Below are 13,317 nucleotides of genomic sequence, written 5' to 3' on the forward strand. Positions count from 1 at the left end.
CAGGAGCCCTCAACTTAATTCCACCTTACCAGCCTCACCAAACAAAAGGTGAAAAATAATCACGGGGCAGAAGCAGCAGAAAAACTCGGGCAACATAAATAACCAGGGTATATCAAGTCCCCCAAGGTACACCAAAGGAGATGAAACAGAAGATTTCATTCATAAACAAATGGCTCAGATGTCAGAAATTGAGTTGAAAATTTGGGTAGCAAATGAGATTAACAGGATTGAAGTAAAATTGGAAGTAGAAGTTCAAGGAGTAATCCAAAAGTTGTCTCAAGAATTCAATGAATTCAAAGATAAAATCACCAAAGATTTTTGACAAATTGAAGCAAAAATTTGCATCTCTCAAAGACTTGAAAAATATAGTAGAAGCCCTCATACTAGGAAAGAACAGGCAGAAGAAGACATTGAAGACAAAGCTTTTGAACACTCCCAAACACTCAGATGAAGAGAAATGGAAAGCAAAGATGAATCATTCCCTGAGAAAGTTGTGGGAACACTCCAAAAAAGCAAACATTAACCTTATTGGAATTCCTGAAGGTGATGAGAATGATCTGGAAGACACAGATTTTCTACTCCAAGAGATTTTAGAGGAAAACTTTCCAAACATAGCAAGAGATACTGAAATTCAGATAGCAGACAGTTTCAGAACACCAGCACAACTCGATCCAAATAAAGCATCCCCTAGACACATCGTAATTAACTTTGCCAAAGTTAATATGAAAGAAAATTCTGCAAGCAGGCAGATGTAAGAAAATCATAACCTACAATGGAAAGAATATTAGAATGACTGCAGATCTTTCTGCTGAAACTTTTCAAGCCAGAAGAGATGGTCATCAATCTTCAATCTCCTAAAAAAAGAAAAAAAAAAAACTTTCCGCCCAGGATCCTGTATGCAGCTAAACGGAGTTTCACTTATGATGGAGAAGTCAAATACTTTAAAGACATTCACACATGGAAGAAATTTGTCACAACTAAACCAGCTCTTCACGATATTCTGAGACCCATCCTCCATAATGACCACCTCAATGCTCTACCACCAAAGTAGATTCACTCAGAAATTATTGATCAAAACTCAACTTCCATAGTGGTGAAAGGATTAAAATTGTCCACTAGTCTTTCAAAAAACTTGTCACCCAAAATACCACCAGGCTTATGAATACTCTCAATTAACATGAATGGCTTAAATTGTCTGCTAAAGAGGCACAGGTTGGCTGCCTGGGTACAAAAACTCAGGCCAGATATCTGCTGCATACAAGAATCTCACCTTATCTTAAAGGATAAATATAGACTCAGGGTAAAGGGATGGACATCTATAATCCAGACAAATGGAAAACAGAAAAAATCAGGGGATACAATTTTATTTGAAGATACATTAGGCTTTAAACCAACAAAAGTAAGAAAAGACAAGGATGGTCACTACATAGTTGATAAAGGAAACAATCAACATAATGAGATATCAATTATTAACATTTATGCGCCCAACCAAAATTCTCCTCAATTCATAAGAAGACCCTAACAGACATGAACAATTTGATAAATTCTAGCACCCTAATAGTTGGAGATTTTAACACCCCTTTGGCAGCACTGAAAAGATCCTACAAGAAGAAACTGAGCAAAGAAATTTGGGACTTAAACTTTACCATACAGTAATTGAATTTAATAGACATCTACAGAACATTACATCCTAACAAAATTAAATACACATTCTTCTCATCAGCCCATGGAACATCCTCCAAAATTGATTACATCTTAGGTCATAATGCTAACCTCAACGAATTTAGAAACAGAAATTATTCCTTGTATTTTCTCAGATCATTACAGAATAAAAGTTGAACTCGCCAATAACATGAATCTGCATACTCATACAAAGACATGGAAACTATATAACCTTATGCTTAAAGATAGCTAGGTCAAAGATGAGATTAAGAAGAAAATTACTGGCTCAGTGCCTGTGGCTCAAGCAACTAATGGACCATCCACATAGACCTGAGATGGCAGGTTCGAATCCAACCCCACCAAACAATGATGGCTGCAACCCCAAAACAGCCAGGCATTGCGGCAGGTGCCTGTAGTCCCAGGTACTTGGGAGGCAGAGGCAGGAGAATCACTTGATCCCAGGAGTTGGAGTAGCTGTGATGCCACAGCACTCTACCCAGGGTGACAGCTTGAGGATCTATCTCAAAATAAAAAAAAAAAGAAGGAAATTACCAAGTTTTTGTAAAAGAATGATAATGAAGACACAAATTATCAGAACCTCTGTGATACTACAAAGGCAGTCCTAAGAGGGAAATTTATAGCATTGCAAGTCTTAAGAGAATGGAAGGGAAGAAGTCAACGACTTAATGGGACATCTTAAGCAACTGTAAAAGGAAGAACACTCCAACCCTAAACCCAGCAGAAGAGAGGGAGAGCAAGATGGAGGCCAAGTAACAGCTTCTTTGCATCTGGGCACAGTGAGTCTGGGGAGATAAGACTCCAGGCATCTCTGGCTGGTGGGATCTGCCTATAATCATCCCTTTGAGGATAAATCTCTCTCAGCGAGAGATTTCTGGACCCCAAGAGGAGGACAAAAACAGTGGAAAACTGTCAAGTAATCGCGTGTGTTTGATCGGTCTAATCCCGCCGACAGCTTGAAGTGCAGTAGCAGCGAGACTGCAAACCGAAAAAGCCTTACCTGTGAACTGTTTTGGTGTTTTTGGACTTGGCACTCAGTTGAACTGCCTTGGGGAGAGCTTGAGCAGGAGTATGGAGAACTTTGGGCATTGTCTGGGACCCCAGACTGAGCCGCTGAGCCAGACGAACAGAGCTAATAGTGTTTGGCTGTGGGCCACAGGGAGCTATTGGGAGAGAACTGCCCGAACAAGGTCCGCCCTAGGGGTTGCAGAGCAAGGATTGAGTGGTACCTTGTAACCTAGTGACTGAGCAGCCTACAGGTGGGGTCTGAGCCACCTTACAGCCCTAACCCTCAGGGGCAGAGTGAGACCAATTTGGGCACACTGGGTAAGTGGATAGCCAGTTCACCAGTGATTTCAGCAACAAGCAGTTTCCTGGGAAAGCTTCTGTTAGCAAGTTTAGAAGCTTAAAGTGCCTTTTAAGAGGGCTGAAGAGAGACTTAGGGTGTCTACCCTGTAGGGTTTGAGAAATCAGCGGAGGCTTCCAGTTGTATCAGCATTATAATTAACATCTCATACCCCAGAAGACCGCCTGCTGCCCAGACAATATTCAACAAGTATATATACTGCTTTGTTTTCGGTTGTTTTTTCTTTGTTTGTTTTGTTTTGTTTGTTTTTTGGTTATTTTGATGTTGTTGTCATTGTTTTGTTTTTTAATTTCAACCTTTTCCGTACAGATTTTTTCTTTTCTTTCACCTGTTTTCTAGTATAAATACAATTTCCCATTGCTGCCTTTTTCAATAACTAGAACTTCATTTTTGCTAGTGTTTCTACCCCTATTATTTGGTTTTTCAACCAATTTTATACCATAAACTTTTCTGTTTGCTTGTTTTAGTTTGATTTATAGCATTTTTGTCTTTCCTCTCAACTTGGTGCAGGTGGGGTACTGTGTCTGATCAGGTTAGCAAAGAGTTGCTGCCCTCAAGGGAACCACCCAACCAGGCACCCCCAGAAGTTGAGGGGTTTTTTGTTTGTTTGTTTGTTTGCAGAGACAGAGTCTCACTGTACCACCCTCGGGTAGAGTGCTGTGGCATCACATGGCTCACAGCAACCTCTAAATCTTGGGCTTATGCAATTCTCTTGCCTCAGCCTCCCAAGCAGCTGGGACTACAGGAACCTGCCACAATGCCCGGCTATTTATTTTGTTGTTGCAGTTTGGCCAGGGCAGGGTTTGAACCCGCCACCCGTGGCATATGGGGCCGGCACCCTACTCACTGAGCCACAGGTGCCGCCCGAGGTTGAGGTTTTTTAAGGTTGTATCAAAGTACCCCAATATACACCTATATTGCTCTGTCTCTCTCTTTCTGTGCCTCTCTTCCTTTTGTCAATATTCCTTTTACCCACCCCCTCTCCTTTCTCTATTTTCTTTTCATTCTTTCCTTCTTTCTCTCATCCCTCTTGCTTTTCAACCTTTTCAAACTTCTGGTCCTATACCAAAAGGACTCATTGAAACCTTAGTCCACAGGCATGGGAACTTAAAGAGCAAGAGGAAGTGAAAGGAAAATTAGGGCAAGGAAACAGATAAAAGAAATCACTCATGAGGAAGAATCAGCAGAAAACTCCAGGCAACATGAAGAACCAGTCCAGAGCAACCCCTCCAAGGGACCATGAGGTAGCTACTGCAGAGGATTCCACCTATAAAGAAATGTTAGGACTGACAGAAAGGGAATTTAGAATACACATGATGAAAACAATGAAGGAAATGATAGAAACAATGAAGTAAACTGCTCATAAACTGGAAAATAATCTAAATAAAATCCAAAAACAGAATCAAATAAGAGATGAACGATATGAAGAGTATAGAAAGGATATAGTGGAGCTGAAGGAACTGAAGCAGTCAATTAGGGAACTTAAAGATGCAATGGAAAGTATCAGCAACAGGTTAGACCATGCAGAAGAAAGAATTTCAGAGGTAGAAGACAAAGTTCTTGAGATAACTCAGATAGTAAAAGAGGCAGAAAAGAAGAGAGAGAAAGCAGAACATTCACTGTCAGAATTATGGGACCTTATGAATCATTCCAACATATGAGTTATAGGAATCCAAGAAGGAGAAGAAGAATGTCCCAGAGGAATGGAAGCCATACTAGAGAATGTTATAAAAGAAAATTTCCCAAATATCACCAAAGATTCTGACACTCTGCTTTCAGAGGGATATCGGACCCCAGTTTGCCTCAACTCTAGCCGAGCTGCTCCAAGACACATTGTGATGAACCTGTCCAAAGTCAAGACAAAAGAAAAGACTCTGCAAGCTCCCAGAAGTAAGCACCAGTTGACCTACAGGGGCAAATCCATCAGAGTGACTGCAGACTTCTCTAATGAAACTTTCCAGGCAAGAACACAATGGTCATCTACCTTTAATCTACTTAAACAGAACAATTTCCAGCCCAGAACTTTGTACCCTGCTAAGTTAAGCTTAAAAATTGACGGAGAAATCAAATCATTTATAGATATACAAACATTGAGGAAATTCACCACAACAAGATCAGCTCTACAGGAAATACTTCAACCTGTTCTACACCCTGACCATCACAATGGATCAGCAGCAGAGCCCCTCCCTCCACCCCGCCCTCATTCTGAAGCCTGAAGGTTTGTGCTGTGACAGTACAACCAGGCGAGAGACTGGGAGGAACTGAATCTGCTTGCTGTCGACCGGGCTCCAAACGGCTCGGAGCTCCTGCTGGCTCTGGGCTCCAGGCACTCCCCTGCCCTCACTTGTGCTCTGGAGACCTGAGTGCCTGCAGGGAACTGGGGGGAGCCGAGTCTGTTCGCTGCCCGGCAGTACTGGGCTCCAGCCACTCCCCCCACCCTGCCCCCACTCTGAAGCCTGAAGGCTTGAGCTGCAGCAGTACAACCGGGCGAGAGACTGGGAGGAACTGAATTTGGTCACTGTTGACCGGGCTCCCTGCACCTCGGAGCCCCTGCTGGCTCTGAGCTCCCGGCACTCACCCCCGCCCTTCCTCTGTGGTCTGGAGACCTGAGCACATGCCATGTGGCTGGGCAAGGAACTGGGTGGAGCTGAGTCTGTTCGCTGCCCAGCAGTTCTGGGCTCCAGCCGCTCCCCCCAACCCACCCTCACTCTGAAGCCTGGAGGCTTGGGCTACAGTGGTGTGGTGGAGCCAAAGATTGGGAGGAATTGAGTGAGCTTGCTGCTGGCACCTCTGAGCTCCCAGCGCCCCACCCCACCCTCACTCTGGGATCTGGAGGCCTGTCCTCCGGGAGTCCAGATTCTTGAGGGATTTGTCGGGGTGTGGACAGTGCACGAACTGCGGCTGGTCGGTCCTGACGCTGGGACACAGGAGTGAGGCTGGGGGAGACCCACATCAGAGCGGCAGTTCCCTGAGGCAGCTGAAGCCATACCCTCTGCCTCCTCTGGTTGCCCAGGGAGGATTTGCATGAGGTGACTCAAAGACCCCGGAAACATCCAGGGTAGGCCCAACTCAGAGAACTGAGACTTCAACCAACAGTAAGTGCTTCACTGGGGTCGAACAGAAGCCAGCTGACAATAAGTCAGAACCACTCAGCCACACCACACCAGATAGGGCCCCAGTCTCTCAGGCTACAACACTGAATGGGCCCTCAACAAAACCCTAGGAGAAAAATCAAAGGGAGTAAAACAACCATGGGGCGGAATCAGCAGAAAAATCTCAGCTAACATGAATAACCAGATAATCAACCCCCCAAGGAAAGAAATGGCGGATGTAATTGAAGATCCCATTCATAAACAACTGGCAGACATGTCAGAAATCGAATTCAGAATTTAGATTGCAGACAAGATTGATAAAATGGAATTAGGAATCCGAGGAGAAATTCAAAAGTTGTCTCAAGAATTTAACAAATTTAAAGACAAAACCACCAAAGACTTAGACACACTGAAGCAAGAATTTTCAGCCCTTAAAGATATGAAAAATACAGTAGAATCCCTCAGCAACAGAATGGACCAGCAGAAGAAAGGATTTCTAACATCGAACATAAAGACTTCGAATGCTCCCAAACTCTCAGAGGAAGAGAAATGGAGAGCAAAAACAGATCATTCTCTTATAGAGCTCTGGGATAATTTGAAGAAGGCAAATACACAAATAATAGGAGTTCCGGAAAACGATGAAGTGGCATCGAGGGGCACAGAGGCCCTTCTGCATGAAATTATGAAAGAGAATTTTCCAGACATGCCTAGAGATTCTGAAATTCAGATAGCAGACAGTTTCAGAACTCCAGCACGATTCAACCCCAATAAGTCATCCCCCAGACATATCATAATTAGCGTCACTAAAGTCAACATGAAGGAGAAAATTCTCAAGGTTATCAGACGAAAGAAAGCCATTACCTACAAAGGTAAGAACATTAGAATGACTGAAGATCTCTCTGCTGAAACTTTTCAAGCCAGAAGAGGGTGGTCATCGACTTTTAATCTCCTAAAGCAAAATAACTTTCAACCCCGCATATTGTACCCAGCTAAACTGAGTTTCATCTATGATGGAGAAATTAAATACTTTAACAACATTCATATGTTGAAGAAATTTGCCACAACCAAACCAGCTCTTCAGTATATTCTCAGACCTATCCTCCATAATGACCAACCGAATTGTCTACTACAAATGTAAACTCAATCAGAAACTCCTGATCAAACTCCAACTTCTACAATGGCGAAAAGATTAAAATTGTCCAATGAACTTTTGAAAAACTCGATACCCAAAATTTCACCAAACTTATCGATCATCTCCACTAATGTGAATGGCTTAAACTGTCCTCTAAAGAGACATAGGTTAGCTGACTGGATACAAACACTCAGAACAGATATCTGTTGCTTAAAAGAGTCACATCTTAACTTAAAAGACAAATACAGACTCAGGGTGAAAGGATGGTCATCCATACTTCAGGCAAATGGTAACCAGAAAAAAGCAGGTGTTGCAATTTTATTTGCAGACAGAATACGCTTTAAACCAACAAAAGTAAGGAAGAACAAGAATAGTCACATCATATTTGCTCAGGGTAATAAAATGATGAGATTTCAATTATTAATATCTATGCACCCAATCAGAATGCACTTCTATTCATAAGAAAAACTCTAACATACATGAGCAACTTGATTTCCTCGAGGTCCACAACAGTCGGAGATTTTAACAGTCCTTTGGCAGGGAGGGATCGATCCTCCAACAAAAAGCTGAGTAAAGAAATTTTAGATTTCAATCTAACCATCCACCATTAAGATCTAGCAGACATCTACAGAACATTTCATCCTAACAAAACTGAATACACATACTTATCATCAGCCCACGGAACTTACTCCAAAATCAATCACATCTTAGGTCACAAATCTAACCTCAGTAAATTTAAAGGAATAGAAGTTATTCCATGCATCTTCTCAGACCATCATGGAATAAAACTTGAGCTGAGTAACAACAGGAATCTACATTCTCATACAAAAACATGGAAGTTAAATAACCTCATGCTGAATGATAGCTGGGTCAGAGATGAGATCAAGAAGGAAATTGCAAAATTTTTGGAACAAAACGACAATGAAGACACGAACTATCAGAACCTCTGGGACACTGCAAAGGCAGTTCTAAGAGGGAAATTTATAGCGCTGCAACCCTTCCACAGGAGAACGAAAAGAGAGGAAGTTAGCAACCTAATGGGACATCTCAAGCAACTGGAAAAGGAAGAACACTCCAACCCCAAACCCAGTAGAAGAAAAGAAATAACCAAAATCAGAGCAGAACTAAATGAAATTGAAAACAAAAGAATAATACAACAGATCAATAAATCAAAAAGCTGGTTTTTTGAAAAGGTCAACAAAATAGATAACCATTGGCCAACCTAATCAGGAAAAAAGAGTAAAATCTCTAATCTCACCAATCAGAAATGACAAAGACAAAATAACAACAGACTACTCAGAAATCAAAAAAATCCTTAATGAATATTACAAGAAACGTTACTCTCAGAAATATGAAAATCTGAAGGAAATGGACCAATACTTGGAAGCTCATCACCTTCCAAGACTTAACCAGAATCAAGTGGAAATGTTGAACAGGCCCATTTCAAGTTTGGAAATAACATCAACCATACAAAACCTCCCCAAAAAGAAAAGTCCGGGACCAGCTGGTTTCACATCAGAATTCTACCAAACCTTTAAAGAGGAATTAGTACCGATATTATTCAAACTGTTCCAAAATGCAGAAAAATAAGGAAAACTCCCCAACACGTTCTATGAAGCAAACATCACCCTGATTCCCAAACTAGGAAAAGACCCAAGAAGAAAAGAAAATCAGAGACCAATATCATTAATGAATATAGACACAAAAATATTCAACAAGATCCTAAAAAATAGAATCCAGCAACATATCAAACAAATCATACATCATGATCAAGTTGGCTTTATCCCAGGGTCTCAAGGATGGTTCAATATACGGAAATCTATAAATGTAATTCAGCACATAAATAAAGTAAAAAACAAAGATCATATGATTCTCTTAATCGATGCAGAAAAAGGTTTTGATAACATGCAACATCCCTTCATGATCAGAACACTTAAGAAAATTGGTATAGAAGGGACATTTTTTAAACTGATAGAGACCATCTACAGCAAACTGACAGCCAATATCATATTGAACAGAGTTAAATTGGAATCATTTCTACTTAGATCAGGAACCAGACAAGGCTGCCCATTGTCTCCATTGCTTTATAACATTGTAATGGAAGTTTTAGCCACCGCAATTAGGGAAGAAAAGGTGATCAAGGGCATCCACAAAGGGTCAGAAGAGATCAAACTTTTGCTCTTCGCAGATGATATGATTGTATATCTGGAAAACACTAGGGTTCTACTACAAAAGTCTTAGAAGTGATCAAGTAATACAGCAACGTCTCAGGTTACAAAATCAACATTCATAAATGGGTAGCCTTTATATATACCAACAATAGTCAAGCTGAATAAACAATTAAGGACTCTATCCCATTCACAGTAATGCCAAAGAAGATGAAATATTTGGGAGTTTATCTAACAAAGGATGTGAAACATCTATATAAAAAGAACTATGAAACCCTAAGAAAAGAGACAGCCGAGAATGTTAATAAATGGAAAAACATATCATGCTCATGGCTGGGAAGAATCAACATTGTTAAAATGTCCATACTACTCAAAGCAATATGTAACTTCAATGCAATCCCTATTAAAGTTCCACTGTCATACTTTAAAGATCTTGAAAAAACAATATTTCGTTTTATATGAAATCAGAAAAAAAACCTCGAATAGCCAAGACATTACTCAAAAATTAAAAATAAGCAGGAGGAATTATACTACCGAACTCAGACTATACTACAAATTGACAGTGATCAAAACAGCATGGCATTGGCACAAAAACAGAGAAGTAGATGTCTGGAACAGAATAGAGAACCAAGACATGAACCCAGCTACTTACCGTTATTTAATCTTTGACAAGCCAATTAAAAACATCCAGTGGGGAAAAGATTCCCTACTTAACAAATGGTGCTGGGTGAACTGGCTGGCAACCTGTAGAAGACTGAACCTGGATCCACACCTTTCACCACTAACCAAGATAGACTCTTACTGGATTAAAGACCTAAACTTAAGACATGAAACTATAAAAATACTAGAAGAGAGTGCAGAAAAACCCTTGAAGAAATTGGGTTGGGTGAGTTTTATATGAGAAGGACCCCCAGGCGATTGAAGCAGCTTCAAAAATACACTTTTAGGACTTGATCAAACTAAAAAGTTTCTGCACAGCCAAGAACACAGTAAGTAAAGCAAGCAAACAGCCCACAGAATGGGAAAAGATATTTGCTGGTTATGTCTCTGACAAAGGTTAATAACCAGAATCCACAGAGAACTCAAACGCATTAGCAAGAAATGAACAACGGATACCATCACAGGCTGGGCAAGAGACTTGAAAAGAAACTTCTCAGAAGAAGACAGGTGCGCAGCCTTCAGACATATGAAAAAATGCTCATCATTTTAATCATCAGAGAAATGCAAATCAAAACTACTTTGACATATCATCTAACTCCAGTGAGACTAGCCTATATCACAAAATCTCAAGACCAGAGATGTTGGCGCGGATGTGGAGAAAAGGGGACACTTTTGCACTGCTGGTGGGAACGCAAATTAATACATTCCCTTTGGAAAGTTATAGGGAGAACACTTAGAGATCTAAAAATAGATCTGCCATTCAATTCTGTAATTCCTCTGCTGGGCATATACCCAGAAGAACAAAAACCACATCATAACAAAGATATTTGTACCAGAATGTTTATTGCAACCCTATTCATAATTGCTAAGTCATGGAAAAAACCCGAGTGCCCATCGATCCACAAATGGATTAACGAATTGTGGTATATGTACACCATGGAATACTATGCAGCCTTGAAGAAAGATGGAGACTTTACCTCTTTCATGTTTACATGGATGTAGCCGGAACATATTCTTCTCAGTAAAGTATCTCCAGAATGGAAGAAAAAATATCCAATGTATTCACCCCTACTATGAAACTAACTTAGGACCTTCACATGAAAGCTATAACCAAGTTACAACCGAAGAACAGGGGGAATGGGGAAAGCATGGGGAGGGAGGGGGAAGGTGGATAGAGGGAGGGGGATTGAAAGGATCACACCTGTGGTGCATCTTACAAGGCTACATGTGAGCCTTGGCAAATGTGGAATGTAAATGTCTTGGCAAAGTAACTAAGAAAATGCCAGGAGGGCTACTTCAACTAATGAGATGAAAATGTGCCAAATATTCTATGAACCAAGTGTATGGTGCCCCATGATCATATTGATGTACACAGCTATGATTTCATAAAAAATAAAAGAAAATAAAAAAACAATGGATCAACAGCAAAGTAAAAACTCAGAAATTAAAGGACAGAACCTAACCTCCACACTGATACAAAAGATAAAACTAAGCAATGGACTCTCACAAAATAAGATGAAAAGAACACTACCACACATATCAATTATCTAAATAAATGTTAATGGCTTGAATTCCCCACTGAAGAGACATAGATTGGCTGACTGGATTAAAAAACACAAGCCATCCATTTGCTGTCTGCAAGAAACACACCTGGCTTCAAAAGACAAATTAAAGCTCCGAGTCAAGGGTTGGAAGACAATTTTTCAGGCAAATGGCATTCAGAAGAAAAGAGGAGTTGCAATCTTATTTTCAGATACATGTGGATTTAAAGCAACTAAAGTCAAAACAGAAAAAGATGGTCACTTTATATTGGTCAAGGGAAAAATACAACAAGAAGACATTTCAATTCTAAATATTTATGCACCCAATTTAAATGTTCCCAGATTCTTGAAACAGACCTTACTCAGTCTGAGCAATATGATATCTGATAATACCATAATAACAGGGGACTTATACACTCCTCTTACAGAGCTGGACAGATCCTCTAAACAGAAATTAAACAAGGATATAAGAGATTTAAATGAGACCCTAGAACAACTGTGCTTGATAGACACATATAGAACACTCCATCCGAAAGATAAACAATACACATTCTTCTCATCACCCCATGGAACATTCTCCAAAATTGATCATATCCTGGGACACAAAACGAATATCAACAGAATCAAAAGAATTGAAATTTTACCTTGTATCTTCTCAGACCATAAGGCACTAATGGTGGAACTCAACTCTAACAAAAACGTTAGACCCCATACAAAAACATGGAAATTAAACAATCTTCTGTTGAATAACAGATGGGTGAAGGAAGAAATAAAACAGGAAATTATTAACTTCCTTGAGAATTACAACAAGGAAGACAAAAACAACAAGCTATAAAACCTATAGGATACTGCAAAAACAGTTTTGAGAGGAAAATGTATCACTTTAGATGCCTACATTCGAAAAACAGAAAGAGAGTGCATCAACAAACTCACAAGCCATCTTATGTAGTTGGAAAAAGAAGAACAATGTAAGCCTAATGTCAGTAGAAGAAAAGAAATCTCCAAACTCAAATCAGAGATCAATGAAATTGAAAACAAAAGAATCATTCAGAAAATTAATGAAACGAGGAGTTAGTTTTTTGAAAAAATTAATAAAATAGATAAACCATTCGCCAGACTAACGAGAAATAGAAAAGTAAAATCTCTACTAACCTCAATCAGAAATGATAAAGGGGAAATAACAAGTGATCCCAAGAGATACAAATAACAAGAGATACAAGAGATCATCTCTAAATACTACCAGAAACTCTATGCCCAGAAATTTGACAATGTGAATGAAATGGATCAATATTTGGAATCGCACCCCCTCCCTAGACTTCGCCAGGAAGAAATAGAGCTCCTAAACAGACCAATTTCAAGCACTGAGATGAAAGAAACAATAAAAAAGGTTCCAACCAAAAAATGCCCTGGTTGAGATGGCTTCACACCAGAATTATATAAAACCTTCAAGGAAGAGGTTATTCCTGTACTGCAGAAATTATTCCAAAAAATCGAGGAAGAAGGACTCTTCCCCAACACATTCTATGAAGCAAACATCACCCTGATACCAAAACCAGGAAAAGACCCAAGGAAAAAGGAGAATTTCAGACCAATCTCACTCATGAACATAGACGCAAAAATTCTCAGCAAAATCCTAGCCAATAGATTACAGCTTATCATCAAAAAAGTCATTCATCAT

The 13,317-nt window shown here is 40.0% G+C and overlaps 1 protein-coding gene across 1 annotated transcript in view; it reads right to left on the reverse strand.

Annotated features, from left to right (window-relative positions):
- The window catches only part of ADAM32 (ADAM metallopeptidase domain 32), a 380,224-nt gene that overhangs the window by 331,521 nt on the left and 35,386 nt on the right, over positions 1-13,317 (reverse strand). The gene's annotated exons all lie outside the window — the stretch shown is intronic.

The sequence above is a fragment of the Nycticebus coucang genome, chromosome 24 (genome assembly GCF_027406575.1).
Source record: "Nycticebus coucang isolate mNycCou1 chromosome 24, mNycCou1.pri, whole genome shotgun sequence".
Classification (NCBI taxonomy): domain Eukaryota; kingdom Metazoa; phylum Chordata; class Mammalia; order Primates; family Lorisidae; genus Nycticebus; species Nycticebus coucang.